Here is a 25,763-nt window from a genome sequence, read left to right as displayed (position 1 = left end):
TAGGCCAGACTCTGACACCCAGCCTCTGCCTCCCACCTCCCGTCCTCTGGCCAGACGTCTCCATTTTATCTCGGCTACCTGAGCTACCAGCTCATATACCTCCTCCTGTGGCTTGTCTCTTATAGTTTATTAACATCCACCAATAAACAGGGTGCAGGCCTCCCACACCGCCACCAGGAGAAGCCGGGCTCTGCGGGCTAAGCCTCCCTTGTCCTGCTCACTCTCAGCACATCTTTGGCCATAAGGGAACAATTAGGAAAAACTCCCTTCAGGTTATATTTAGAAAGGGGTGGAGGGGGAAAGGCTTCCTCTAGTAATTTTCATTCAGTTGCACACGACTGCCTGTCCCCACCTACCCGCAGGCCAGCGCCACGGGGGCAGGCAACCGCCTCTCCCCGAGCATGGGTTAAAATCAAGCCCAGCCTCTGCCCAACCCTGATTATGCCCACGTTTAAAAATAAGATGTGAAAGATGCATTATGTAAGACCTGTAACACTCTCCTGCCCACCTCCGACTCTGGAATCAAAGATCATCATTTCTGCCATCAAAAAAGAATGAAAGAAAGGCAGGAACAATGAAAATAGCCGCCCAACATGAGCCAGATCAAAGACATGGGCACAGAAAATGAGGAGCCAGGGGGGCCTTTAATTACTGCCTGCATCCTCCGAGTCGTGTGGCGAGAGGGGAGAAGAGAAGTTTTGAAGGCCACCAGGTTCCGTCCTGCTGCGGCTCCTGTTTCCACCGCCAGCACCAGTTCCCGACAAACTCGAGCCTTTCATTTTCCTCTCTTTTTTCCCTCCTTTTTCTCTGCCCCCCACATGCCAGACAGGACTCCCAGACTCCCCAGTGCTTGCCGTCCACCAGCAGCGAGAGCTCAAAGGGGCTCCTCGGAGACCCCAGGAGGGGATTCAGGTCCCACCTCGGAAGGCTGGAAGCCAGGTGGGCCCAGCCCCCAGCAGCAGAGAGGCTCATGGAGGGACCCACGGTGGGCCGTCACTGCAGACCACACCGACTTTTTTTTTTTTGCAAGTCTCCCTGGTTGAGAGGGGAAAAAAAACTCTTCAAATTCACATTGGGCAGGGCTCCGTGGGGCAGCAGATCAAACCTGAGGACCGGCTGTTTGAGCTCAGCGGCAGAAAAAAGGATTGCCCAGGGACTGAGCTTAAGTAGAAGCTGGATTAAACTTCAAACGCAAACTCCCCCTTTTTTTACACAGCAGACAGTCATGGCTAATATTGCAATATGGACTCTGAAAATGCATTACAAATAACTTACTCTGGACCCAGACTTGGGCCTTTTGTATCAGGGGGAGGAGTCAGGGAGGTAATTGCCACAGAAAAGACACATGGGAGCCCGCCCTCTTGCTTGGTGGAGGGAAGTCCACCAGTTTGGGGCCCAGGAGGCCGACAGCAGGTCTCCATTCCGAAGACACCTTGCTGGCCAGGTGAGGTGGCTCCCCCGGAGGCTGAATGAGGCTTGGGTCTTCCCTAGGTATGAGAATCCAGGTATATTTCATAGATGAAGAAATGCCTGGACGGGGTGGCAAAAGCAATGACGCTCTTAAAGCCTGTACTCAAACAATGGGGTGTAATTGTGTTCTTCACGTGATCAATGCCTGACTCACTGAAATAGAAAAAAAACTTACAAACTCACAAGTGATGCAGATGGGAGCAGAAGACAAGTGTAAGTTGTAGGATTTTTTTTTTTCTTTCAACACCTTCAGGGTAGCCCTGTGGCTCCCAGAGGGTCGGGAGCCTGACCGTGGCTGCACTACAGACATGAGGGTGAGCCTGAGCTGGCCGTCACTGGGCTCCTGCAGCCAGCACCCAGGGACCTCAAGAGATCCTGGCTGAGAACACAGACACAAGAGGAGGACCTGGAGGCCTGGGTGTGGGACTAGTGGCATTTACTCCTGTTCGTCAGGACAGGGGTCCCAGCTGGTGCTGTATAACAAAGAATTTGGGCAAGGACATGCTGCTTCCCTAGAGAATTTTCCTACAGTGTCTTCAGAAATATCCAATGTTCCCTTCCCTAGGATGACTCCTCCTTGTGACCTGCAGGGGTTCGGAGCTGCCCACCGTATCAGGGAGATAAGAGAAGACCTGGTCCTTCTCCCTTCACTCAAGAATGCCCTGGAAGAGGCCAGAAGACCCTAAGAGTGAGCAAACTGCATGTGGCACTCGGCAGGGGTCCCAAAGGCTTGTGGCACCATGGCTGACATCTTTACATAACTTGACAAAGGGCAGCAACAGGCTAGGGTGTTGCTGGAGGAGGTGGCCAGCTGGAGATGGGTCTGTGCAGACCAGCTGGGCGGTGTCCTTCCCTAGACAGAAAACCGGGGTGGGTCCTGCCTTACAGTGGCCACATCTCTGGACCCCACAAGGCCCCACAGACTCCTGGGGCAGTGACTCAGCTCTGACACAAGGTGACTCGACAGTTAAAGGTCCGTGGGTGGCACCTTGCTGGGGTCCATCCAGGAACTGCAGGCTGCACTGTTTTGCGCAGCTCCATCCACCATCCACCAGGAAGGCTCCCTTTTCTCCACACCCTGCCCCACTCCCTCTGGTCCCTCTGGGGTGCCCTGTTCCAGGCTAAGAAAAAACAGAACCACTATTCAGTGGCTGCAGCCCCAGAGTGCTAAGTGGTGTGCTGGCCCTTCACACTCATGACCCCTCTGAATCTCCCATCACCACACATGTGAGTCTTCAATGGCCCCATTTCACAGAAGGATACACTAAGGCTCACAAATAGGTTCATTGCCAAAGATCACAGACTTTGGGCAGAGAGAGAACCTGAGCCCAGCACTGAAGAGACCCATTGATCTGCTTTCCTTTCCACGGTGTGATGTCGTCTCCCAAAGATTCCTCAGAGCTCCCACTCCATCACCATTAATAAGAGCTGTAATGATAATAATAATAAATAGCTCTAGTGAAAATGCAGTCCAGAGAGGTTCTGGAGGAGGCAGCAATGAGGCCCTGTTGGTTTAAGCAGATGAGTTATTCATGCCCCCAAACAGAACTCTAGGCAGCACCCAGCCATCCCCAGCACAGGCACACAGACCACGGCACTAAACATCCTTCCCAGCAAGAACAAGGCTCTGCGGAGAGGGAGATGGAGGCCGTGACACAAGGGGGCCCAAAGAGAGGGCCTCGTCCTTCCTGCCAGAGCACAGGACATGTCAGCCATCAGCTTTCAAATAAGGAAAATGGAAAAGCGAGGGAGCTTCCTCCCCTGCTACTCCCCACAGCCCAAGACTGAGTTGTGTGCCAGGCCCAGGCCTGGGGAAGACCCAGTAGAACTGCAACCAGCTGTGGCCCAGGAGAGCAGCCAGAAGGGTGGGTGGGGGCAGACTCCCCAGCACTGCTCGGCTGGAGAGGGCAGCGGAGGAGGGAGGAGGGGACTGCAGAGAGGGGCCAGGAGGTCTGCGGGCAAACGTAATGAACTCCTGCTAACCAATTCCTGTCTTGCCAGATGCAGCCACTGGGGACTGTGTGCAGACAGGAGGAGCCACCTCCCCTCGAAGCCAACGGCTCCAGCCTGAGACCCAGGTATCTGACCAGGGTCATTGATTACTTCCTTCTCGGAAGCAGGCCCACTGCTGTTGACTCTGGGCCTCTGGTCACCAGGAGGGGGTCTGCAGTGGCGGCTCCTTAGTGGGGAGGGATTTGCTCAGACCAGGACAGAGGTGTCCTTCAGAAAGAAGTGTGAACATGGCCCATAAAGATGTCCTCTGGGTCAGTACATGCATATATAGAGTCTGTACTACAAAGATATACTCTAGTCTTACCAGGGCCCTCGCCTTCTCGGCAATTTCTGAATTCTGAAATTTCTAACCATACAAAGAGCTGGGAAGACACTTGAGTCTATGCAAACATTCTCTCCACAGGAGAGTACAACTCGGTGGCCAAGAGTTGATTCTGTGGTCAGACACACATGGTTTCCCACCTGGTTGGGTGTGCTTGAGCCAGTTACTGACCATCTCTGGGCCTCAGTTTCTTGATGGGTGAAAATAAAGGATCCCAAAAGTACATATCCAACAGAGAAGTTGAGGGTATTACAACATGACACATCTGAGAAGGGGTCAGAGGGGCATCTGAGAAGGGGTTGGCAGGGTGGCTGGCACAAGGTAAGGGGCTTTGGGATGATTTTCAGCTTGAAGCCAGGCGCGGAATAATTGCTTCGTTTCTCCTAATGCTAAAGAAACGGTCCTGCTGCCCCACTGCCCCATTTCTTATGCAGAACACTTCACGTGTGAGCAGCCCCACCCACGAGCTGGAAGGGAGAAAATGAGAGGCTTTCTTCTTCCCCATCCTCTCTCCTTCAGAACCCAGGCAGGCACCTCTGGAGCACAGAGCTGCGGGAAGCGATCCAGCGAGGCCACAGTGGAACCAGGCCTAAGACCTCACAAGGAAGCAAGCCCCAGAGGGCCAGCAAACCGGATCCACTGGATCCAGTGGTGCCCACCAAGAACTGGCACCTGGAAACTCCCTCCAGAGCAGAGAAGGCCTGCAGCCACCCAATCCGTCTTGCTGGCAGCAAGCACAGAAATTGAAGGGATTAGCCTCACAGGGAAGAAGGCTCCAGAAAGGGACAAGGAGGGGGCTGAGCACTGGTGTATAACCACTGACAGGTGGGTAGATGCCCACCCACTGGCAACCTACGAGATAAAAGGCTACATTCAGATTTTTAGCACATTTCCACGTCTACTTTCTTTATGCAATCTCTCTGTAGAAAATATTATTGTCCGTGCTGTTTAGATGGGAAATGAAGAATTATTAAAGATACCTCACCCCTGTGTCCATAGCCTAGCACTGTGCCTGGCACATAGCAAGTGCTTAGTAACTATCTCCTGAATAAATGAGCCAAAAATTATCATAGAATACCTCAGTGAGCTCTGTTATGGAACAGAGACTATGATTTATTCACTTATCTGAGTGCAAAAGACTTAATGAATAAGTGAGTGAATGAATGAAACAGTAATGGTGGTGGTGGTGGTTTAGTCGCTAAGTCTTGTCCAACTCTTGAGACCCCATGAACTATAGCCCACTGAGTTTCTCTGTTCATGGAATTCTCCAGGCAAAAAAATACTGGAGTGGGTTGCCATTTCCTTCTTGAGGGGATCTTCCTGACCCAGGGATAAAACTTATGTCTCCTGCATTGGCAGGCAGATTCTTTACGGCTAAGCCACCAGGGAAGCTGAAAACAATAACAGCTAACACTTATTTAAGTGATTATTATGTGCCAAGCATTGCTCTGAGTGCCTTCTATGGGTTAACTCATATGATTCTCATAACAACCCTGTGAGGCATATGTACTATCGTTGGTTCCACTTCAAAGATGAGGAAACAGAAACTTAAAGAGGTAGGTAACTTGCCCAATGTCACATAATATGTAAGAAGCAGAACTGCGATTAGAATCCAGGCAGTGGGGCTCCAGAGCATGTGTGATGCCTGAGCAAAGTTCAAAGAGTGCTTACTGATGCTGAAGCTGAAGTTCCAATACTCTGGCCACCTGATGCAAAGAGCCATCTTAGTGGAAAAGACCCTGAGGCTGGGAAAGATTGAGGGCAGGAGGAGAAGTGGGCAACAGAGGATGAGACGGTTGGATGCCACCATCAACTCAGTGGACATGAGTTTGAGCAAACTCCAGGAGATAGCGAAGGACAGAGAAGCCTGGCATGTTGCAGTCCATGGGGTCACAAAAAGTCAAACGTGACTGAGCAGCTGAACAACAACAACGACTGAGGCGGAGTGCTCCAGGCTTTTTAGCCTGTCCAGCACCCATGCCCACCTTCCGTAAGAAAAACCCTATCTCCCTTGAGCAAACACCCTTCTGTGTGATTCAGATTCCCCAGTCCTGGCCAAATAGATGGCATCCCCCAGTCACAGAGACTGGTTTACAGATGGACACGTCACCAATCTGGGCCAATCAGAGCAAGCCCTGAGACTTTCTTACACTGCAGGAAAGAGACGCTCCACCTCAGCAAGGAAGATTTGAGTGTAGAGCCCTGAGGGGAGGGGGATTAACTTGCCCCCTCTTAGGAAGAGCCTGGCTGAGAATGAAGCCAAGAGGAAAGCAGAGATGGGAAGAGATGAGAGGGGGAACCGTTAAGGCTCCAGCCATGCCTAAAGGTTTATCCCCAAGCCAGTCTGAGATGTGCCTCCACGCCTTTTGACCAAGGCCATGGTTCGGTTCAATGTCCCCATTTTGTAAATGACGGTTCAGAACAGGTCGATTACTTGGTCAGGCTCACAGTCAGTTAGTATCAAGGCCAAGGCTATAGCCAAGTTTCACGGGCACCCCTCTGCCGGTGTCCACTGCATTGCTTCTTCATCTCTAACATGGGAATCCTGCCCTGTTCATTTCTGTGCCCACTGTGAGCACAGGGAATAAGGATGCTTAATATATGATGAATGGAAAGCAGGGAAGGAGGGAGGGAAAGTAGGAGCAGGGGTGGTGACTAAGCCCCTGGAGGGTCAGCACCATCTCACCCAGCTCGGCATCACCGCATGCCTGGCAGAGTAGCTCCACTGAGTGGAGCAGTGAGTGCCCATCACAAAGTATGAGTCTTCGCTCTGCCAAACGGCTATGGAGGGGTCCCACTAAAGCTGACCGCAAGGGACGTTTTCAATAGGATTTGATTTGCAAAACGCCCAACTGCACACACAGTTTTGTACCTCCCGCCACTTCTCAGAGCACTTTTTTGCCCATGTGGTAAAAATAACCAATCTCTGTTTCTCTGCAGATGGGATGACAAGCTGCGCTGCCAGGCACTGAGAGGTCCTGTGACGTGCCTTTTCGTCCTGTCTCTCTACACCCCGTGGGTTCCCAAGGGTTAAATGCCCTACACCTTCCTCTCCCACAAGGGGTAACCCCATGCAGGACTCACGCTGGCCTCGAGGGAAGGGAGAGTGCCCCCTTACCCCTAGCCTCATCCTTCCAGGAAAGACTCTGATGCCTTCTGGCCAGGGCAGGTACCCGGGGTCACTGCAAACATAAAAGCAACCATGCAGCCAATTTTAGGTCATTCCTAAGAGCCACGTGGGGTAGTGTTAGTAGGGCCTTGGGAAACCCTTGAGAGTATTTCGAAGATACAAAATATGGCCCAGTATCAAGTGAGGAAGTGGGTCTCCACAATTAGGCTGCTGCTGCTGCTGCTGCTAAATCACCTCAGTCGTGTCTGACTCTGTGTGACCCCATAGACGGAAGCCCACCAGGCTCCCCCGTCCCTGGGATTCTCCAGGCAAGAGCACTGGAGTGGGGTGCCATTGCCTTCTCCAATACAGGAAAGTGAAAAGTGAAAGTGAAGTCGCTCAGTCATGTCTGACTCTTAGTGACCCCAAGGACTGCAGCCCACCAGGCTCCTCGGTCCATGGGATTTTCCAGGCAAGAGCACTGGAGTAGGGTGCCATTGCCTTCTCTGCCACAATTAGGCAAAACCTAGCAAAACACACCCACACCTCCTCACACCCCCACACCTGCTGAAGACAGGGGAGTACGGCCCTCAGAGACATCTCTGGCTCCTATACCCATACGCCACTCACCTGCAGCTAATACCCCTACCCTTCCGCTCCCTGGATCCCTTCCCCAAATCTATACAGGCAGTTTGGACTAATCATTCCTCAGCAACCCTATAGAGTTTTACTTTATTTGATCATGAAGCAAAAGAGCAGGCTCTGGAGTCAAGACAGTCTGGACCAGAATCCAGACCAGACAACCTTCACAAGAGCACCAGCTCCTGTTGCTTGCGTGCTCCAGGTCCTTGACGGGGATTGCAATGCATCCTCCCAAAACTCCCATGAGGTAGGTACTCCTATTAGCCTCATTTTCCAGATGAGGAAACTGAGGAATGGAGATGTCCAGCAAATTAACAAAAGTCAGAGTCTGATGAGGTTCTCAATGGAATCAGTCCTAAAGGAAATCAACCCTGAATATTCATTGGAAGGACTGATGCTGAAGCTCCAATACTTTGGCCACCTGATGCGAAGAGCCAACTCATTGGAAGAAACACTGATGCTGGGAAAGGTGGCGGGCAGGAGGAGAAAGGGGTGACAGAGGATGAGATGATTGGATGGCATCACCGACTCAATGGACATGAGTTTGAGTAAGCTCTGGGAGATAGTGAAGGGCAGGGAAGCCTGGTGTGCTGCGGTCCATGAGGTAGCAAAGAGTCGGGCACGACTGAATGGCTGAACAACATTAGAGTCTGCAAGTGGAAGTACTGAGTGATCTTGGGCAGGCTTGCTTTATTCATTTAATAGATAATAAATATATAATACATGATAAATATAACACAATATATTATATTCATGATTATGTTATTTATCCTCTTGGGATTCTCAGTGTACTCATCTGTAAAATGGGACTGAACGCCCAACTCTTAGTGTCACTGTGAGAATTTAGAGAGAGTAGGAAAAGAGCTACGAGCTGTGCCCCAGCAACTCTTCTTTCTCTTGCTTCCTCCCACTTGAAAGACAGAGGTGCTCATACCTGCTTACATTCCCACCTGGCCAGATAGATAGAAAAGTCACTGGGGGCAGGGTGGGTGGGGGACAGTCTCTGAATTCAGTAACATATGTCCTCGTACAAGGGATATTTTTATTATTACCGACTTGAAAGACACTGATTTAAATAACTGGGCCATATTGAGCTCCAGCTCCAAACAAAGCCAGTGAAACAAGGCTGCCAGAGAAAGACCCCATACCAAGGGCTCCCCACAGCGCCAGATTCCAAAAACCTGACTCCATTGGCCACATTCTCAAGGTGTTTTTCCACCTCTGGTGGCGGCTTTGGGAGCAGGAGGCCCAGGCCTGCCCGGCCAGGCTGGCCTCTCCCTTCTGCCCCTTTGAAGTGCCCAGCATGGGGTGAGCTGGAAAGAAACCCTGGGCTGCTGAGGCCGGTCGTGGAGGCACCTACCCGCCCCCACCCGGACCCCTCCCCCTCCTCGTGCAGCCTGACTGGGCCTTTGTTGCTGGAGCCTGGGCAGGGGACAGCCCAGGACCCGGCCTCATTATGTGCCTGACCTCAGGCAAGCCCCCTCCCCCCAGGGTGGAAGGTTAACGTGGCTGCCCGCCATGCAGGCCTGGGCCTCCGGGAGGCCTCCTTCCAGGGACAAAGGACCGGCCCCCTTCCTCCTCTCCAGGCCCCAAAACAGCTGCTGGCCTGCAGAGCCCATTCAGGAGGGGAGTTGAGGGGCCTGGAGGCGCGCGGTCCCAGGCTTTGATGGCTCAGAAGTCACCAGGGGGCCTCCTTTCCAAACCTCCTTCCTCCCACTCTGTGGGGAAGACAATGCCCAGGGGAGCTGCCGGGGCCAATGCAGGAATGCTGGCAGTCAGTCCTGGCAGGGTGGTGGGGGAGGCGGGGCCCCCTGCACCTTTCTTTCTCTGACTGCTTCCAGGAGGGCCAAAGTCAGCCCCTCAGCAAGGCAGGCTGGTATAGGCCTGACCAGGGGTCAGAATCAAATCAGAAGGTCTTCAGTCCTGTCCCACTGGGCCCCTCTGCCACCTGGCTTCTGGAATAAAATTCACGTCCCCTGGTCAGAGATGGGCTGGCAGCAGGGCGTGCATGCTCAGTCGCTTCAGTCACGTCCGATTCTTTGTGACGCCATGGACCGTAGCCCACCAGGTTCCTCTGTCCCTGGGATTCTCCAGGCAAGAACACTGGAGTGGGTTGCCATCCCTTTTCCAGGCGATCTTCCCGACCCAGGGATCGAACCCGCATCTCTTGTGTCTCCTGCACTGCCGGCAGGCTCTTTACCACTAGCTTCACCTGGGAAGCCCAGGAGCAGAGCAGCTCTCAGAAAAGGAAGGCCAGAAAATGTGGGAGACAAAAGTCCCTCTAACTTACAGCATCACCCTTAACACTAAGTACTTACTGAGTAGCATCTTGGGGTACATGCCAGGTACCAGGTGGGCTTACCGGCTTCCTTCTCTGATTTCCAGCTGTATCCCTTGCACACTGGACTGACACACCGTTTTATTGTGCACTGATTTTAATTTCAAAAGACTCCAGGGTAAATTTTTGGAGTGTTTCTTTTTTTTAATTTTGCTTAAGATCCTAGAGCCACACAGGGGCTCCCTGGGGCACTGTGGGCCTCGCCCGGGCCATGCAGAGGAGTGGGTGCAGTTCAGAGTTGTGCATTCACGCGTATCTCTGCAAGCAGGTTGTGTCCCAGTGTGCGCACAACAAAAGGCCGGCTGAACGCCTCACCCACGGAGCAGGCTGGCAGCAGGAACCCGCAGCAATAGCCTGGTTGGCCCATTGTTGGGAAGGGCTGCCTTTCAAGGCACAAAAAAGGTACAGAGGGGCAGGACGACACGCACGGGAGAGGCAGGCACATCTGTAAGCAGCAAAAACTGCTGTCCCATTATCGGTGCCGACTCCCGGCAGCAACGTGCAGGAGGTGTGTGTGTGTGTGTGTGTGCGCGCGCGCGCGCACGGCTGGCCCGACTCACATTGTCCTGTCCAGCCAGGAGAAGCAGCGCGCGGCGCTCTTACAAAGACATTGATTTTCCTCCTTTCCAGAGCAAGATCAGATGAGCTCCCGGAGTGACACATCCTTAACTTTTCAGTGGGGTTTTCTTTTCCAACTTGTTTGTTTGTAACATATTATTTTAAAACCGGGTCTCTAATTGCGTCTCTTCTCCACTGCATCGCCCTGGCTCCCACCCCCCTCCCCAAAGCTAGGAGGGCACGGGCTGATTATCTGAACGAGCAGGCTGCTCACGGGGGCATCCTGGGCTCTGAGAATGCCAGGGGGGGGTTAGAAATGGGGGGGAGGGGGGAATTAATTGCCAAGAAAACACAAGGCTGTGCTGTGACTTTGATTCCATCAATTACCATTATCTTTCTCCACAGGTCCGCCAAGCATCCCCCGGAACCGGCCCCATGTTTAACTTTCTTTGGCAGTCCTGATACCCCGTCAGATTTCTGGCGGTGCCACGCCGCCCGCCTGGGCTCCTTCTGGGCCCTTATCAGCCTCTCCCAGTCAGCCTGGCCCGGCACAGCTGTTCCAGGCCCTCAGCCCCTCACTTTATCTGCTCGCACAGACCTCTGCCTGGCAAGCGGTGGGCCCGGCGCCTGCTCCACATTCCCCAGGAAGCCGGCTGGGAACGCAGCCGCCCTGCTCCCAGAATCCTCTGGGAGTTCATTACCAGCCAGGGTACCCCAGCCCGGCAGCCAAGGTGCGGGCCGCGCCGCCCAGCCTCACCGCCGGCATCATTAAAACTCCAACCTTCTGAAGAGAAGAAAGAACAAAACCACAAATTTAGATTAATAAAGCATTTGTTGATTCTACAGCAATTTAGCAGGCCCCTAAGAAACCCACCAGAGACCCGCGGAGCTCCAGTAATTTTCTGTTATATTATCTTTCTTGTAAAATACTTCCCCAGACAGAGTTCCCAAAGGGGCTCAAATATCACTGTGACTAACCAAAATCAATGTGCACTCACCTATTGACATTTTTACATAGTTTTTGGATTTAGTATCCAGCCGAAAACACAATCAACTCCTCTGCCAAGGAACCGACAGGCACTTAGCTAGTCAGCTATTAGTGTTACAAAGGAAAAAATGCAGGCACCCAGGGGAGCAGGGCGAGGAGGCACTGACGTCAGGGGGTAATTGGGTGTCTGAGAGAAATTGCCAGCGGCTGGCCGGCTCCCCCGGGGCCGCACAAAGCTGAGCTGTAACTCTAATAAAGGAGAGGAAATTCTAGAAAAGGGGGCTTTGCTACAAAGGAACCCGGGCAGACAAAAATAGCCCTTTGGAAATAAATAAATAAATGTGGCCAAAGCATATAGATCTAAAAAATAAAATAAATCACTGCACAGAGGAGGCTTTCTGGCCTCCCTTCCCTGGACATCTGTCAGGGGCTCGCAGACTCCGCCTCCTTCCCTCCCCAACCCTTCCTTTCTGGAACCACAGGGACTGTAGCGCTGGAAGGAGGTTTGCCACTTATTTTGGCAAACAGGGTGGGTTTTCTAAAGAGCCTAAGTTTGCAACGTCCTCTTTCCCAAAGGCAGTGTCTGTGACGTAGGCTTTAAGGCTTTGAGGCGTACAAGGAGAACGCATTTCTATTGTTCTGTTTGGGGTTTTGTGTTGTTGTTGTTGTTTTTAACAGTTTCAGTTTGGGGTTATTTGAGAAAGGGGATGCTGTTATAATGCCACCCTCATTCAGTGAAAATTTTACAGATTCTTGCCACATGGGCCAGGCCTCCCCTGGAAAATGTCTGTGTTCTTGGGAAGCGGGTTTAATTTTCTTCCTGTATGGTTCTCCCACCCACGGCCAGGGCTTCTCAGTCCTGAGGTCAGAGGCTGTGGAAGCATCCGAGCAGACGTCACTGCCTCCCCCAAAACGAGGCCAAAGTCTCCTCGAGGAAGGAGGACAGAAAAAATGGTGGCTCTCACCCTATAGCTTGAGAACCAGGCCCCAGGCAAGGATATGACCTCCCTTGGGACTCCGGAGCCCTCAGAAGACCCGCGGAGGGGGCGGGAGAGGATGATCTGAGGCCCAGAGGCTGCTGGGAAATTCAGGCCTCCATGGTCAAGTGGGAGAGGGTGGTGGCTTGGGGAAAGAGATGGCAAGAATGGGATTCCCAGGGTCAGATTCTATTTCATCGCTTTGAAAGAAAAAGAAAAAATAGGCCCAGGATTTTAAAAAAAAGAAGAAGAAGAAAGAAAAAAGCAGAAGGCACTCCAACCCAAAGCCACTTGGAAATTGGTCTGAACAAAGGTCTTCAGCTAAAAATGTCAAATCAGCGCCACAGGGCTCCTTGCCCTCTAGTCTCCGGGCCCCTGCTGAAGCCCATGGGGCCTGCTGGGAGGAGAAAAGGCCCCTCCTGGGGTCTGCCCGAGGCTGAGATCCCACAGCCCCACCCCATAAAGACGCCGCAGGAGCCACCAGAGCTTCCTGGCTACAGCTTGGGGCCGCCTGGGATACAGGGGCCCAGTTCCTTTCCTCACCGCCCACCCAGGGTTGGCACAGAGAAGGAAAATCCAACTAAAGAAAAACAGGGGGGATCCTACAACGGACAGCCCCAGGGAGGAAAGCAGAGCTCAGGAATGCGCCAGCCAGAGCCCTGATACCAAATCACAAACCTTGAATCAGTGATGCAATTGCTTAATTAATCAGCCCGCTCAGGGTGGGTGCAGAGGATCCGTGTGAGTGTCTGACCCAACCAGCTCCTGACGGGCAAACCCCCCTCCTCGGGCCCCTCTGCCAGACCCACGGGACCACAGATGGTTGAGCACCGTCTGGGAGTCTCACCGAGGGGGGAAAAATGTGAGTTCCCCAGTCCCCTGTGTGATCCAGTCACTCTGGCAGAAAGGAGGGAGGAGGGAAGGGGGAGGAGGGAGGTGGGAGGAGAGTGGAGGGTGGAGAGAGGAGGGAGGGTCTTATCAGCAACTTAGAATTTCTTGGCCTTGGCTGTTGCAAGTTAGCACTCTCAATGTTATTTTCTTATCCCAGTCAATGAGACTGTAATAGAAATACAGAGAGCAAGGGACCTCTTTTCAGCAAGCCAGTGAGTGCCAGATTTAGAAGGGAAAAGAGGCAGCTTAAATTAACCCTAAGGCTTAACATGTTGAAGTCTTGTAACTTTTAAAAAACAGTACCAAAGCTGATGGAAGAGGCTGGGAACAAGTCACATGCAGAAGCTGGTGTAGGTGTGTGTGGGTGTGGGCATGTGGGTGTGTGGGTGGGTGTGTTGGGGGACAGGAGGGCACCCCTGTGTGTTTTCAAGGCTTCAGCAACAAAATGCAAAAAAGTAGTAGGCAACCTCAATATTGCCTGTTCTGATGGCCCCAACTGGGAGCGAGGGTTTGAAACCAGTTTGCACGAGGTTGGACTGTCTCCAAGGTTGATTTTCTCATCTTTAATGCACAGAGAGAAGAGGAGGGGAGGGGAGGGGAGGGGGGCAGGCGGGCCAACATCTCAAACCGACCCCAAACGGTTAATGATAATGAGCCGGAGCGCTACAGGAGTTTAACAGCTCTGAGGAAGAGGGGAGACCCGGGAGAGGGCATGACGGCAGAGGTGTGTTCAATTACCAAAAAGAAAAATAATTTCTTTTTTAAACAATCCCCCTCGACACTGGGTGTTTAAAGAGAATATATTCCAGCCCCTAAAATATCAAAGTGCGATTTAAAAATAGAAAAGTCATTTCCCCCCTTCCCTGTTGCAGATTTTACTGTAGCGTTCTAGAAGGCAGATTAAATGAAGGAAGCTCAAACACACTCAATTTTGTCCTTTAGCAAATTCTTCTCTTTCACTCTTGCATGAAGAAAAAAAATCTCCCCACAGAGTTTTTCTCTTCTTCCTGGTGTGGATCTGGGCCCCTGCAGTGCCCTGTGTAATTTCCAGTTCCTCAGAATTCAGGTATTAATAAAGACCCCATGGGGACTTCCAACAATATAACCCTACATTTTGAGGCATTATGAAAGGAAACCCCCAGGGGTCTGTGGCTCAAATTTCTGAAATGTAGGCATTGTAAAAGGCACCCCAGGGGATGCCCGCAATAGAAATCTGCTGAATTCAAAGCATTTTGGAAGTCCTGGTGGGAGTCATTACTCCCACTGGAAGCTTTTTACAAAACATGTGTTGCTGACATGTTGACAGATTGCTCAGTGAAGTGTTTAGGTGCATGCACAAGGCGGGCCTTTGGAGACGCTCGGCGCTGCCAGCGAGTCTCCCAACGCTGGAACCGGTACCATCCATATTTCATAACAGGGGAGGCTGTGGCAGCCGGGGACAGGAGGAGTGTTCTCCGAACCAGCAGCCAGCCTCGCACCCCTCCGCCAAGGAGCCACTTCGAGCGGGCCAGCCCCGTCCTCGCCTCTGGAAGCCAGTCTGTGCAGCACAGCTGTGACGGCCCTTGTCTCCCTGCCAAGGGCTTTACTGAAGGAATCTTGAGGCGACCTCACTGATCACTGCGAGGCGTCGGGCCGACCAAACCGAGGAGGCGGCGGGGTGGGGGTGGGGGGCCGGCGGGGACCTACACCTCCAGCCCCCAGGAGCGGCCGTGCGCAGTGGCGGCGGGCAAGGGGGTTTGAACTGGGGCGCGCTGGTCTTGACAGCGTTAAGCTTGGGAAAGTGATCTGTGACTTTAATAAGGCAGAGGGGCTCACAGGAATTAGCTGCCTAGGTGATGGGGGCCCGGAGATGGATGGAAATGTATTCATGGCCTGGTGGGCCAAGGGCCAGGCTGGGGCCCTGGGGAGGTCGGCTCACCCACAGCCCCGCGCTCCAGGGCTCCCCTCTGCACAAGAGTTTCTCAGCCACTCCAGGAGTGAGTGCCGAGCAGGCCTGACTGTGCACACATGCTCGTAGACACACACACACACACACACACATACACATACACATGCCATGGCAGAATAATGCACCATATGCCCATGTTCATAAAATTTTAAAGGTAAAAGCAGATGTAATTTGATCAGCGTGTACATGTGTTGATAGGAACACACACACCAACACACATGCACGCACATTCCAGAAGGCCGGGCCTTTTCCTTGTGCCATGGCTCTGCTTTTGCCTCCAGGACCTCCCCACACGCGCGCCAGGGTGAGCCGCGGCCTGCTTCACTACGCCATGGCCGCTGGAACACACAAAGAAATCTCCTCGAGAAATTTCATGGCTTTAAAAAAAAAAATATTCTCTTTGAACCGTACTACCTATTACGTTGTCAGCTTGGGAGTTTCCTTTATTGAATTTTCGTAGAGCATGTTAAGGAATAAAGATTTCTGCTTGGCACAATGGCATTTAGAATCAGGGGTGTGGAGGGTCATGGGGAGCGGCGACTGTATGTCCAGCCCAGCCCTGTCCCTTTCGGGACTTCACCTCCAAACTGGAAACTGACCTTCCAAGTTGGCTTGTAGTTCCCACAAACACCTTCTCACCCTGGTGGCCCTTCTAGTCTTTTTCCTCTCTTCAAAAGTAAATTGCATTTCAATGGACAAATGGCTTTTCCAAGAGAAGGGTGTAAGATTCCATTCTCTCAAGCCCTTTCAGGGACTTCTGGGGACAAAGGCTCCAGAGAGGTGCCTGGCAGGGGAGCCTGGGCGCCCAGGTGTCAATCCTGGGGGAAGCCCATGCGGTGGGGGAGTGGGGTGGGGGGTGGTGGGAAGCTGGGGATAAGGCTCTGTGACTTAATGCAGTCCTTCCCACCAGCAGTCCTGGTGAGAAATCTTAATGCTTCTGGAGCAGGCTGGCCCCCTGAAGCTGCTTGAACATGGTGGGGGGGGCGGCAGGGAGGGCACGTTGTCTATCTACCAGCTCCTATGTGCCCAGCCCTGCATCACGCAGGACATAATGGATAATCAGGAACCACATGTCGAGTGAAGAAATGGGTGGATGATAAGCACAGACTGCAAATCGACCCCATAGGTACACTCTCTCGTTGGTTCAGTTCCAAGGCAGGAAGAACAAGGATTCCCCACAGAGCTGACCTGATAGAAGAGGCTGGACACAGGCCCCAGGCATCAGTTGGGCAGCTGCATTTGTCCTGACACCTGGCTATGATGTGCCAAGAGGGAGACCGCTTGGGTAGGGGAGTGGCCTGAAGAACTAAGGAAGGGGAGAGAAACCTATGGTAGAAACCCTTCCAGGACCTCACCCTTTGGCCACCACATGAGAAGTGAAGCTGCTCAGTCGTGTAGGACTCTTTGCAATCTCACTGAGTGTAGCCTACCAGGCTCCTCCATCCATGGCATTTTCCAGGCAAAAGTATTGGAGTGGGTTGCCATTTCCTTCTCCAGGGGATCTTCCCGACCCATGGATGGAACCCAGGTCTCCTGTATTGCAGGCAGACACTTTACCCTCTGAGCCACCAGGGAAGAAATGTTGTTGGACACCACAACTCCATGTAAAGCTCCCACTAAGTGTGCCAGGCCTGCAATTCGAGATCCCTTCTGGAGTCCCCCACCCACCAACCCCCTAGTCCTGACCCTGGATAACAGGAATCTGTGTTTACATCTGAATACAGTAACCAGTTTGCCCCAGTTTGTCTGGGACATTCCCAACCTTAGCACTGAAAATCCTACCTTCCAGGAAGTCCCTCAGTCCCCCGCAGGCCAGGCCAATTGGTCACCCCTGTATACATCACACCCTCTAAACTGTGGGGTCCATGAGGGTAGACTCTGATACAAAATAGGTGTGCAATAAACATTTGCTTAACCCCTGCATGAATGAATCAAGGCTTTTGTTCCCGGGTTCCAATAGGTCTGAGGGAGTATGAAGGTTTGTGCCCCATCACTCATGGCAAAGCTCCAGTCCCAGCCGACCGCTCCTCAGACACAAACACCAGGCACAAAGACAGCAGCCACCCTGCCTGCACTGGGGGCCTTTAAACATGGCTGCCAGAGCTGGAAGCCAGCTTGCAGGAACCTCCACCCCACCATGGAGTCCCTCCTGCTCACCAGCAGCAGCAGCCCCTTGACCCCCTAGAACTTTCCAGCTCCCCCCTGGCCTGCAAGCCACATATGAGCATGCACCCATGCTACTCCTGACTTCTAGGTAGCCTCCTATCTACCCTCTCCCATCCCACCTCTCTAGCCTCTTCTCCACTTGAGCCTGTGGACTTGACTTTTAAAGGTCAAACAAGAGCTGATGGGTTGTGGGGTCTCCTTTCTGGGAGAGTTGAGAGGGTATTCAGAGTAAGAACAAAGTGGCCTCAGATTCAGGCTTAGCTCTGGCACTGTCAGGAGAGAAGTGAAAATGCATGAGGGTACATGCATTCCAGGAACACTTTCCATGAGCCCTCCAGTCAAAGTCAGGCCCTGGGCAAACAAAAGTGAAATTTCAAGGTCGGACTTCCCTGGTGGTCCAGTGGTTGGAGGTCCACCTGCCCATGCAGGGAACACGGGTTCAATTCCTGCTCCAGGAAGACTCCACGTGCTGTGAGGCAAGTAGGCCCATGAGCCACGATTACTGAGTCTGAGCTCTAGAGCCCACGAGTCCCAACTACTGAAGCCTGAGCACCCTAGAGTCTGCAACAAGAGAAGGCACTGCAGTGAGAAGCCCATTCACTACAACTACACTGCCCATATGCAGCGGTGAAGACCCAGTGAGGCCATATATAATTATTATTTTTTTAAGACAGGTTCCCTTCCCTTCCCAAGGCAGATGTGGGGATTGCTGGGATGGGTGTGTCCAGTGTAGCCACAGGGGACCGTAACACACCTGAGCACAGCAAGATAATGGAACACCACCAAGCCGGTTAAAGGGTTCTTTGGGACGATCCTTAGCAGCACGAGTGTTTACAATCTGTAGTGGGGTGGAGGAAGCAGACTGAAGAACAAAATCAGGAAGGATGAAAGCCAGCATGACTGTACTGGATTTCTGAATTACAGGTGAATTTGACTCTCTTATTTTGGCTTGTCTTTATTTCACAGATGCACTACAACAAATCTGTCTCACAAGCATGAAATAAGAAAAATGTATTTTAAAAACAAAGGAGTAAGCCAAGTGCTCCTGGGAGCCCCAGGGGAGCAGCCAGGCCATGTCTGCTGAGAGGTCAGGGAAGACTTCCGGGGAGGCGGGATGGATGGGTCTGGCTTTGCCAAGAGGGCACACTGGAGCGTGGTATTTCAGGCAGAGAATGGCCTGGGCGAGGACACCAAGACTTCAAGGACAAAGACAAGGTGGACAGTGGAGAGGCAGGCTAGAAAGGAAGGACAGACTCCACCACAAATGGCCACTTGAGTAAAGAGGTGAATTTTGGCCTCATGGGCACTGGAGGCTGGAGTCCCCTGGACCTCTGACCCATCACCACGCTCCATCAAACATGAGGCCACCGTTTGCCTTTGAAGATCTGGTTTGCATCAAAAAAGCAGAGCCTTCCTAAGAACGGTGGGGCTGCAGTCTCAAATGAGGTGGAGGCTTCAAGTTCTCACCTCCAAAGCCAGTCACTGTCACAACGGCCTGCCAAGCAGACACTGGAACCAGTCCCGTCCCATCACAGGCGCTGAGCCTCCGTCCCGTATTCTAAAGGGACCCGTGTGGTGAGGGCCCGGGCCCTGTCTCAGCTGCCTCCATGTTCCTAACAGAGCAGGTGTGATCAGTCCCAGGGCCCCACACCCTGGAGGCAGGCTTCCAGCTGCTGGAGGGACAGCTGCCACTGAACCAGGTGTCGGAAGAAAATTAAAACAAATGACCCTGCCACGTTTGTTATCATCCATTCATAAAAAATACAAGAGCAGAATGGAAGAAAAATAGGTCAGTTCAAAGAAATTTATAGGGACTTAGATATCCAAACATCTCCCCCGAAGGTCTTTGGACTCCATCTGGCTTCTGAGAATGATCTCTGTTGGTTTCCAAGGCAAACCATTCAATATCACAGTAATCCAAGTCTATGGCCCAACCAGTAATGCTGAAGAAGCTGAATTTGAACGGTACTATGAAGACCTACAAGACCTTCTAGAACTAATACCCAAAAAAGATGTCCTTTTCATTATAGGGGACTGGAATGAAAAAATAAGAAGAGACACCTAGAGTAACAGGCAAATTTGGCCTCGGAGTACAGAAGGAAGCAGGGCAAAGGCTAACAGAGTTTTGCCCTGAGAACACACTGCTCATAGCAAACACCCTCTTCCAACAATACTAGAGATGACTCTACACATGGACATCACCAGATGGTCAATACCGAAATCAGACTGATTATATTCTTTGCAGCCAAAGATGGAGAAGCTCTATATAGTCAGCAAAAACAAGACCAGGAGCTGACTATGGCTCAGATCATGAACTCCTTATTGCCAAATTCAGACTTAACTTGAAGAAAATAAGGAAAACCACTAGACCATTCAGGTATGACCTAAATCAAATCCCTTATGATTATACAGTGGAAGTGAGAAATAGATTCAAGAGATTAGATCTGATAGAGCGCCTGAAGAACTATGGATGGAGGTTTGTGACATTGTATAGGAGGCAGGGATCAAGACCATCCCCAAGAAAAGGAAACGCAAAAAGGCAAAATAGTTGTCTAAGGAAGCCTTATAAATAGCTGAGAAAAGAAGAGAAGCTAAAGGCAAAGGAGAAAAGGAAAAGACACCCATTGAATGCAGAGTTCCAAAGAATAGAAAGGAGAGATAAGAAAGCCTTCCTCAGTAAACAATGCAAAGAAATAGAGGGAAACAATAGAACAGGTAAGACTAGAGATCTCTTCAAGAAAATTAGAGATACCAAGGGAACATTGCATGCAAAGATGGGCAAAATAAAGGACAAAAATGGTATGGACCTAACAGAAACAGCAGATATTAAGAAGAGGTGGCAAGAATACACAGAACTATACAAAAAAGATATTCATGACCCAGATAACCACAATGGTGTGATCACTCACCTAGAGCCAGACATCTTGGAATGCAAAGTTAAGTGGGCCTTAGAAAGCATCACTACAAACAAAGCTAGTGGAGGTGATGGAATTCCAGTTAAGCTATTTCAAATCCTAAAGGATGGTGCTGTTAAAGTGCTGCACTCAATATGCCAACAAATTTGGAAAACTCAGCAGTGGCCACAGAACTGGAAAAGGTCAGTGTTCATTACAATACCAAAGAAAGGCAATGGCAAAGAATGCTCAAACTACCACACAATTGCACTCATCTCACACGCTAGGTCAGTTTTCATTCCAATCCCAAAGAAAGGCAATGCCAAGAAATGTTCAAACTACCACACAACTGCATTCATCTCACACACTAGCAAAGTAATGCTCAAAATCCTCCAAGCCAGGCTTCAATAATACATGAACTATGAACTTCCAGATGTTCAAGCTGGATTTAGAAAAGGCAGAGGAACCAGAGATCAAATTGCCAACATCTGTTGGATTATGGAAAAAGCAAAAGAGTTCCAGAAAAACATCTACTTCTGCTTTATTGTCTACACCAATAAAGTCAAAAGCCTTTGATTGTGTGGATCACAATAAACTATGGAAAATTCTTCAAGAGATGGAAATACCAGATCACCTGATCGGACTCCTGAGAAATCCGTAAGCAGGTCAAGAAGCAATAGTTAAAAACCGGACATGGAACAGCAGACTGGTTCCAAACCGGGAAAAGAGTACATCAAGGCTGTATAAGCAGGGTTATTTAACTGCTTATACAATTAAATATAACTGTATTTATACTTGTTATATTTAACAAGTATAAATTTAAGTTGCTTATTTAACTTATATGCAGAGTAAATCATGCGAAATGCTGGGCTGGATGAAGCACAAGCTGGAATCAAGATTTCCAGGAGAAATATCAATAACCTCAGATATGCATATGACACCACCCTTATGACAGAAAGTGAAGAAGAACTAAAGAGCCTCTTGATAAAAGTGAAAGAGGAGAGTGAAAAAGTTGGCTTAAAACTCAACATTCAGAAAACTAAGATCATGGCATCCGGTCCCATCACTTCATGGCAAATAAATGGGGAAACAATGGAAACAGTGACAGACTTTATTTTGGGGGGCTCCAAAATCACTGCAGATGGTGAATGAAACCATGAAATGAAAAGACACTTGCTCCTTGGAAGAAAAGCTATGACCAACCTAGACAGCATATTAAAAAGCAGAGACATTACTTTGCCAACAAAGGTCCGTCTAGTCAAGGCTATGGTTTTTCCAGTAGTCATGTATGGATGTGAGAGTTGGACTATAAAGAAAGCTGAGCACTGATGAATTGATGCTTTTGAACTGTGGTGTTGGAGAAGACCCTTGAGAGTCCCTTGGACTGCAAGGAGATCAAACCAGTCAATCCTAAAGGAAATCAGTCCTTAATATTCATTGGAAGGACTGATGCTGAAGCTGAAGCTCCAGTACTTTGGCCAGCTCACGCAAAGAACTGAGTCTTTGGAAAAGACCCTGAGGCTGGGAAAGTTTGAAGGCAGGAGGAGAAGGGAACAACAGAGGATGAGATGGTTGGATGGCATCACCAAATCGATGGACATGAGTCTGAGCAAGCTCCGGGAGTTGGTGATGTACAGGGAAGCCTGGCATGCTACAGTCCATGGGGTTGCAAAAAGTCAGACACAACTGAGTGACTGAACTGGCTTCTGAGGCCAGGTCTGCCAAGCCCAGAAGGGAAGAGGGAGTCCAGCCATGCAGAGAGAGTGGGGTTACGGCCTGGACACCAAGGAGGCAATGACACCTTCAAACCTCACGGCACAGGTGGCCCCAGGCCACATGACTTCAGGTCCCCAAAGAAAAACTCATCATCGAAACACAAATGAGCCACAGATGAATCCAATTTCCACAGAGCAGCCTCAGTGATCTATTAAAAACAAATATCTGATCATGTCATCCTCCAGTTCATCCCTTCCAATGGCTTCTCACAAGTCTTTGGATAAAATCGCCACTCCTTCCCATGCCGTCCAAGGCCCTGCGCAATCGAGCCGCCGAAGACCCGAAACTATAAAGTATCAAGAAGTCTTGAAAAACTGATTCGTTTGTGCATCTTTTAATGCTTTTATAAAAATACCCCACGTCGAATTCTTGTAGGAAAAAAAAATGTTTTTCTCAAGTAGGAGTAGCCCTGCCCTACTGATACCCTAAGAACTTAGATGAAATACAGTTCGGATCTCAGCCCCAATGTCGCCGCCTCCAGGACGCCCTCCGCGACAGCCCACCTCTGCCAGCACCAACACAAAGACAAGACGCAGACGCCCCCATCAGCACTTTCACGGCACCCCCAGAAGTCCCTGCCACCACTGTGATTTGTTCATTTCTGGATGATTCTCGCATCAACATTATCCCCCAGCACACCGTCGGCACCACCAAGGGAATAACACCTGCCCTGCTCAGCAGTGTGTCCCTGTCTTAGCAGAGTGCCCAGAACATAGCAGGTACTCAAGAAATACTTGTTGAAGGAACGAATAGACTAATAATTGCATGAATGAATCAGGGACCACAGTTCACACTATGAACCCAATCGTCAGCTGAAAGGAGGCGTCAGTGAGCTCCTGGGATGAACGATTGCCCCGTGAACTTAAACAGGTCTTTCAGCAAACATTTACAAGATGCCTACTATGTGCCAAGCCCTGAAGACATAAGGATAAATAAGACAGGCCTTATCTTCCAACAGCTCAACCCAGAAAAAACAAACACATCAAAAACCCAAATGTTCACTATTTGCAGAAACATGGATGGATCTAGAAATTATCATACTAAGTGAAGCAGGCTAGACAGAGAAAGACAAATATCATATGATCACTTATATGTGGAATCCAGAAAATGAAACAAATGACTTTATTCACAAAATAGACTCACAGACAAAACAAATTTATGGTTACCAAATGGGAAATAGGGGGAGGGGTAAATTAGGAGTTTGGGATTAGCAAATACACACTACTATATATAAAACAGATAGACAACAGGATCGAACCCAGGACTCCTGCATTATAGGTGGATTCTTTATCATCTGAGCCACCAGGGAAGCCCTCTGTTTAGTACAAGGAACTGTATCTGATATCGTGTAACAATTTACAATGGGAAAGAATCTGAAAAATAATATAAATATGTATGTATAACTGAGTCACTCTGCTCTACTGAAACTATCACAGCATTGTAAATCAACTGATGTACAATGACACTGTAAATCTGATGCCGACGCTGAGCTCCAATACTTTGGCCACCTGATGTGCAGAGCTGACTCACTGGAAAAGACCCTGATTCTGGGAAAGACTGAAAGCAGGAGGAGAAGGAGGCAACAGAGGATGAGATGGTTGGATGGCATCACTGACTCGATGGACGTGAATTTGAGCAAACTCCAGGAGATAGTGAAGGACATGGAAGCCTGACGTGCTACAGTCCTTGGGGTTGCAAAGAGTCAGACACGAGTTAGTGACTGAACAACAACAAATTGTAACTAACTATACTTCAATTATCGGAGAAGGCAATGGTACCCCACTCCAGTACTCTTGCCTGGAAACTCCCATGGACAGAGGAGCTTGGTAGGCTGCAGTCCATGGGGTCGCTAAGGGTCGGACATGACTGAGCGACTTCATTTCACTTTTCACTTTCATGCATTGGAAAAGGAAATGGCAACCTACTCCAGTGCTCTTGCCTGGAGAATCCCAGGGACGGGGGAGCCTGGACTCCCGTCTCCACTGGGGAGACATGGGCTGCCGTCTATGGGGTGGCACAGAGTCGGACGTGACTGAAGTGACTTAGCAGCGGCAGAGGCATACTTCAATTATAGAGAACAAATATATGGAGACTAAGGGGAAAGGCAGGGAGTGTGAGGAATTGGGAGACTGGGATTGACACATAAACACTATCGATACTGTATATAAAATAGATAACTAATGAGAACATTACTGTATAGCACAGGGAACTCTACTCAATGCTCTGTGGTGACCTAAATCGGAAGAAGTCCAAAAAGGAGGGGATATAGGTATACTACAGCCAAATCATATTGCTATACAGTAGAAATTTTTTAAACAATTGCAAAGCAGCTATACTCCAGTAAAAATGAATTTTAAAAAAATGTAAGCGCTCAGCTGCTGTTTCATCCATTCCATCCAGCAGCGTCTCAGAGTGTTGGGGAAAAGCCAAGGAGACAGACACGAACCTTGGAATGCTGCATCACTTCCAGGTCCTGTTTCCCCACGCTCTCCCACGAGGTCAGGATGCTGCCACCCTCAGCGGCGCCCGCACTGCCCAGTGCGGTGGGGGCACACCACTTGGTTCCCTTTCCTTGAAACAGGGAGGGACGATTAGAACTTGCGTCCAGGTTGTTACCTCCTTCTTACAACACACACTGATCCAAGCTCTTACTCCGTGCCAGGCATGGTGCCAGCCACGGGGGACACGGAGATCAGGCCGTGGTCCCTGCCCGCAACAAGGGCCGAGTCCAGCTCAGTGGCTCACTGAGGTACAGCACTGCCTGGCCTTCCAGCGCTGCAAGAATCAGAGAGGTTGCTACTGGCATCTAGTGGGCATGGCCAGGGGAGCTGACTGTCCTGCAAAGCAAAGGACAGTCCCCCAGAATGAAGAATTATCCTACTCTAACTGCCTCCCTGAGGTTGGAAATCCTAGTACAAATCTTTTGGTTTTGTTTTTTATATATGAAATTTTATTTATTTGTTTATTTTTAGCTGTGCCCAGTCTTGGTTGCTGCATGGGTTCTTCTCTAGTTGTGGGAGTGTAGGCTGTTCTCTAGCTGCAGTGCACAGGCTTCTCATTGGGGTGGCTTCTCTTATTGGGGAGCACAGCCTCTAGGGCACTTGGGTTTCAGTAGCTGCGACACATGGGCTCAACAGTTTTGACTCCTGGCTCTAGGGCACAAGCTCAGTAGTTGTGTCGCATGGGCTTAGTTGCCCCATGGCATGTAGAATCTTCCTAGATCGGGGATGAAATCCATGTCTCCTGCGTTGGCAGGCAGGTTGCTTACCACTGGGCCACCAAGGAAGCCCACTAGCACAGATCTAACAGCTATAAACAAAGCAACAAGCCCTGCCTTGACTTGTACACAGTTGCTGGAGAGCAGGGTGCCAAAAGCACAAAGGAAGATAACCGAAGGTCCTGAGGACTGAGATCTGCCACACGTGCACAGCTCTGGCCCCTAGAAAGACCCAGCTCCCATCAAACCTCTCCATCCCCGCTCCCAAGGACCTCTTTGCCTCTAGAGATTGCTTAGTGGTCCTAAAGTTCTTGCTACTCCAAGTATGATCCCCAGATAGCAGTATTTCCATCCCCTGGGAGCTCGTAACGAAGGCAGAACCTTGGCCCCTCCCAGACCTGCTAAATTATAACCTACACTTTTGCCAGATCCCAAGTGATCTATATACACTTGA

General features: G+C 50.5%; 1 protein-coding gene across 1 annotated transcript in view; it reads right to left on the bottom strand.

Annotated features, from left to right (window-relative positions):
• ZNF423 (zinc finger protein 423) overlaps positions 1-25,763 on the bottom strand; it is a 288,075-nt gene that overhangs the window by 192,463 nt on the left and 69,849 nt on the right. The gene's annotated exons all lie outside the window — the stretch shown is intronic.

This window comes from Bos indicus x Bos taurus, chromosome 18 (genome assembly GCF_003369695.1).
Source record: "Bos indicus x Bos taurus breed Angus x Brahman F1 hybrid chromosome 18, Bos_hybrid_MaternalHap_v2.0, whole genome shotgun sequence".
Classification (NCBI taxonomy): domain Eukaryota; kingdom Metazoa; phylum Chordata; class Mammalia; order Artiodactyla; family Bovidae; genus Bos; species Bos indicus x Bos taurus.
This window is presented reverse-complemented; position numbering and strand designations above follow the sequence as displayed.